The sequence below is a fragment of the Oncorhynchus clarkii genome, chromosome 23 (assembly GCF_045791955.1).
Source record: "Oncorhynchus clarkii lewisi isolate Uvic-CL-2024 chromosome 23, UVic_Ocla_1.0, whole genome shotgun sequence".
NCBI lineage: Eukaryota > Metazoa > Chordata > Actinopteri > Salmoniformes > Salmonidae > Oncorhynchus > Oncorhynchus clarkii.
Genome location: NC_092169.1, coordinates 34177366 through 34183365, shown reverse-complemented (window position 1 = coordinate 34183365; position 6000 = coordinate 34177366).

The window sequence follows — 6000 nt, the reverse complement described above, 5'->3', positions numbered from 1 at the left end:
CTACAAAGATCTGATGTGAAAAGATCTGATGTGATTGGTAAAAATACCATGTAGTGGAAATAATATCTGAATTGGGCTGCCTGTGTAAGCTCCACATTAAATATGGATGTTATGTACACCCACAATAGGAAAATGGAACAGGATGCTGGTATGAGGAACTAGCAGGGAGAATTGCCCCTTGTCCAATAGAGTTGAATTATATCAAATTTGATTGAATTGAATTGCATAACTTGTGAAAAATGTCCAGTGTCTTGCTTGAATAGACACACCTGCAGCAGAAGCCTGGTGAAACCAACTACTGAAGTGACTTGCCATAATGAGCGAAAGACAGAAAGAATACATATTTTAGACAGTCATTTCGGAATCCAGCAATGCAATCTGATTGGACATGCCTCTATATTGACATCTTGCAGATGCCAAAAAAGCCCCCGTTCCAAAATGGCTGCTTTATCAGAGAGTTGACTGTCAATGGTCAAATAGCTCTCTATTCACTCTATAGTGCCATTTCACACACAGTTATCATTGATGCAGGACCAGCAGAGGGTTTCCCTGGCACGCCCCCAGGGGTTCTGCCTGCCATTGTGAGAGGCTCTATATTGGACAAACAGTGAATTTAACAAGAGGCCTTTCAGTCCAATATACATTTCTAGATGTGTAATGGACTGGAAGAAAATGGAAACAACAAGAAAAAAATGACAACATAACAGAATGATAACATACAGTGGAAGTCGGAAGTTTACATACACTTAGGTTGGAGTCAATAAAACTAGTTTTTCAACCACTCCACAAATTTCTTGTTAACAAACTATAGTTTTGGCAAGACACAAGTAATTTTTACGACAATTGTTTACAGACAAATTATTTCACTTATAATTCACTCTATCACAATTCCAGTGGGTCAGAAGTTTACATACACTACGTTGACTGTGCCTTTAAACAACTTGAACAATTCCAGAAAATTATGTCATGGCTTTAGAAGCTTCTGATAGGCTAATTTACATAATTTGAGTCAATTGGAGTTGTACTTGTGGATGTATTTCAAGGCCTACTTTCAAACTCAGTGCCTCTTTGCTTGACATCATGGGAAAATCAAAAGAAATCAGCCAAGATCTCAGAAAATAAATTGTAGACCTCCACAAGTCTTGTTCATCCTTGGGAGCAATTTCCAAACGCCTGAAAGTACCACGTTCATTTGTATTAACAATAGTATGCAAGTATAAACACCATGGGACCACGCAGCCGTTACACCGCTCAAGAAGGAGACGCATTCTGTCTGCTAGAGATGAACGTACTTTGGTGCGAAAAGTGCAAATCAATCCCAGAACAACAGCAAAGGACCATGTGAAGACGCTGGAGGAAGCAGGTACAAAAGTATCTACATCCACAGTATATCGACATAACCTGAAAGGCCGCTCAGCAAGGAAGAAGCCACTGCTCCAAAACCGCCATAAAAAAGCCAGACTACGGTTTGCAACTGCACATGGGGACAAAGATCATACTTTTTGGAGAAATGTCCTCTGGTCTGATGAAACAAAAATATAATTGTTTGGCCATAATGACCATTTTTATGTTTGGAGGAAAAAGGGGGAGGCTTGCAAGCCGAAGAACACCATCCCAACCGTGAAGCACAGGGGTGGCAGCATCATGTTGTGGGGGTGCTTTGGTGCAGGAGGTACTGGTGCACTTAACAAAATAGATGGCATCATGAGGCAGGAAAATATGTGGATATATACAGTGCCTTGCGAAAGTATTCGGCCCCCTTGAACTTTGCGACCTTTTGCCACATTTCAGGCTTCAAACATAAAGATATAAAACTGTATTTTTTTGTGAAGAATCAACAACAAGTGGGACACAATCATGAAGTGGAACGACATTTATTGGATATTTCAAACTTTTTTAACAAATCAAAAACTGAAAAATTGGGCGTTCAAAATTATTCAGCCCCTTTACTTTCAGTGCAGCAAACTCTCTCCAGAAGTTCAGTGAGGATCTCTGAATGATCCAATGTTGACCTAAATGACTAATGATGATAAATACAATCCACCTGTGTGTAATCAAGTCTCCGTATAAATGCACCTGCACTGTGATAGTCTCAGAGGTCCGTTAAAAGCGCAGAGAGCATCATGAAGAACAAGGAACACACCAGGCAGGTCCGAGATACTGTTGTGAAGAAGTTTAAAGCCGGATTTGGATACAAAAAGATTTCCCAAGCTTTAAACATCCCAAGGAGCACTGTGCAAGCGATAATATTGAAATGGAAGGAGTATCAGACCACTGCAAATCTACCAAGACCTGGCCGTCCCTCTAAACTTTCAGCTCATACAAGGAGAAGACTGATCAGAGATGCAGCCAAGAGGCCCATGATCACTCTGGATGAACTGCAGAGATCTACAGCTGAGGTGGGAGACTCTGTCCATAGGACAACAATCAGTCGTATATTGCACAAATCTGGCCTTTATGGAAGAGTGGCAAGAAGAAAGCAATTTCTTAAAGATATCCATAAAAAGTGTTGTTTAAAGTTTGCCACAAGCCACCTGGGAGACACACCAAACATGTGGAAGAAGGTGCTCTGGTCAGATGAAACCAAAATGTAACTTTTTGGCAACAATGCAAAACGTTATGTTTGGCGTAAAAGCAACACAGCCTATCACCCTGAACACACCATCCCCACTGTCAAACATGGTGGTGGCAGCATCATGGTTTGGGCCTGCTTTTCTTCAGCAGGGACAGGGAAGATGGTTAAAATTGATGGGAAGATGGATGGAGCCAAATACAGGACCATTCTGGAAGAAAACCTGATGGAGTCTGCAAAAGACCTGAGACTGGGACGGAGATTTGTCTTCCAACAAGACAATGATCCAAAACATAAAGCAAAATCTACAATGGAATGGTTCAAAAATAAACATATCCAGGTGTTAGAATGGCCAAGTCAAAGTCCAGACCTGAATCCAATCGAGAATCTGTGGAAAGAACTGAAAACTGCTGTTCACAAATGCTCTCCATCCAACCTCACTGAGCTCGAGCTGTTTTGCAAGGAGGAATGGGAAAAAATGTCAGTCTCTCGATGTGCAAAACTGATAGAGACATACCCCAAGCGACTTACAGCTGTAATCGCAGCAAAAGGTGGCGCTACAAAGTATTAACTTAAGGGGGCTGAATAATTTTGCACGCCCAATTTTTCAGTTTTTGATTTGTTAAAAAGTTTGAAATATCCAATAAATGTCGTTCCACTTCATGATTGTGTCCCACTTGTTGTTGATTCTTCACAAAAAAAATACAGTTTTATATCTTTATGTTTGAAGCCTGAAATGTGGCAAAAGGTCGCAAAGTTCAAGGGGGCCGAATACTTTCGCAAGGCACTGTAGAAGCAACATCTCAAGACATCAGTCAGGAAGTTAAAGCTTGGTCGCAAATGGGTCTTCCAAATGGACAATGACCCCAAACAAACTTCCAAAGTTGTGGCAAAATGGCTTAAGGACAACAAAGTCAAGGTATTGGAGTGGCCATCACAAAGCCCTGACCTCAATCCTATATAAAATTTGTGGGCAGAACTGAAAAAGCGTGTGTGAGCAAGGAGGCCTACAAACCTGGCTCAGTTACACCAGCTCTGTCAGGAGGAATGGGCCAAAATTCACCAAACTTATTGTGGGAGCTTGTGGAAGGCTACCCAAAATGTTTGATCCAAGTTAAACAATTTAAAAGCAATGCTACCAAATACTAATTGAGTGTATGTAAACTTCTGACCCACTGGGAATGTGATGAAAGAAATAAAAGCTGAAATAAATAATTATCTCTACTATTATTCTGACATTTCACATTCTTAAAATAAAGTGGTGATCCTAACTGACCTAAGACAGGGAATTTTGGGAAATGTCAGGAATTGTGAAAAACAGAGTTTAAATGTATTTGGCTAAGGTGTATGTAAACTTACGACTTCAACTAAACATAACACGCTATAAAGACAGTGGGTATTTTTTATGGGATCATATCTTCAGCAGCAGACTAAATTAGGATTTGCCTGTGCTGAGTGTTTGAGTCAGTATTCCACTACTGCAAATAGACAGGTTAGTTTCTCCTGCCCTGCCTAGGCAATGTCTTGCATCATTCATAATACTGTTTGCTCACAAAAAATGATCAAGAGTCAAATTATACTCAAGAAGACACGACAGAAACACTGATTAGAAACATTTAGGATAGAAATCATTATTTAGATTGTCATATCAAATCTCTATCTTGTTGTCTGGGACATAAATGCTGTACTTCATGTCAATTGTGTTATGGTTTTTATGTCAATATATCATACGGTATCGGACGTAATGCTAGTATGTGCCATGAGCTGCAAACAGAGATACAACAGCATTTTAAAAGGGCAGGGTGGAGAAAAGGCCATGAACTGATTGAACTGAAGTCAATGATTGCATCCCAAATGGCACCCTATTCCCTATAATATAGTGTGCTATTTTTGACCCGAACCATATGGGCCCTGGTCATCAGTGATGAACTTTATAGGGCGTGGGCTGCTATTTGGGATGCATCCAATGTTTTACTTTTAGGAGCTGGATATGAGTCACATGTTGTTGCCAAAAATGAGGAAACAGAGCCAGAGGGCAGAACAGCACAAAAATATAGGCTTTTGGTCATAATCTTAGTATCAGTACAGGCACAGGAGAGAAATTAAGTGCTTCTCCTTCATGCTGGGTTGAACTTAAAGATGAAAATTGGAATCCTGGGTTCCAGTAGTGCATCAGAGGGACACATGCATGACTGTGTTCCCCTTAGTCAGTTGGCAGTTAAGGGTTGTGCATCTGAAAGTACTTCACATGAGGCTCACACACACCACAGAGCACTGGAGTGTAGTCTGTGTTTATTTTTTAACCTTTATTTAACTAGGCAAGTCAGTTAAGAACAAATTCTTATTTTCAATGATGGCCTAGGAACAGTGGGTTAACTGTCTTGTTCAAGGGCAGAACGACAGATTTGTACCTTGTCAGCTCGGGATTCAATCTTGCAACCTTTCAGTTACTAGTCCAACGCTCTAACCACTAGGCTACGCTGCCGCCCCATCAAGACATTGTCAAGGGTAGAGTGCCTTCACAAAGTATTTACACCCCTTGACTTTTTCCAAATGTTGTTGTGTTACAGCCTGAATTTTAAATGGATTCAATTTAGATTTTGTGTCACTTACCCCATAATGTTAAAGTGGAATTATGTTTTGAGAAATGTTTACAAATTAATTACAAATGAAAAGTAAGTCAATAAGTATTCAACCCCTTTTGTTATGGCAAGTCTAAATAAGTTCAGGACTAAAAATGTACTTAACAAGTCACATAATAAGTTGCATGGACTCTGTGTGCACCTAATTGTTGTTGTGTACCTAATCTCTGTACACCACACATACAATTGTCTGTAAGGTCCCTCAGTCGAACAGTGAATTTTAAACACAAGTTCAACCACAAAGACCAGGAAGGTTTTCCAATGCCTCGCAAAGAAGGACACGTATTGGTAGTAATATTTTTTAAAAGCAGATAATGAATATCCCGTTGAGCATGGTGAAGTTATTAATTAGGTATTGGATGGTGTATCAATACACCCAGTCACTACAACGATACAGTCATCATTCCTAACTCAGTTGCCAGAGAGGAAGGAAACCGCTCAGGGATTTCACCATGAGGCCAACTGGGACTTCAAAACAGTTACAGAGTTTAATTGTTGTGATAGGAGAAAACTGAGGCTGGATCAACAACATTGTAGTTACTCCACAATACTAGTTTACTCTGAAGGAGGATGAGTAACAGTTGTGACCATCCATGGAGCTGAAGTCAAGGCTGAGGTCAAGGCTGAGGTCAAAGCTTCAATGGTCTAATAAATCTATTTGGGTAAATCCATTTGAATTCAATCACTTTTTTACAGCACCCCTTTTTGATTTGAATTAAACTTTCCATACATATTTGCCCATTGTACGAGTGCTCAGAAAGTGACTTTTTGAACCTGAATCCCAAA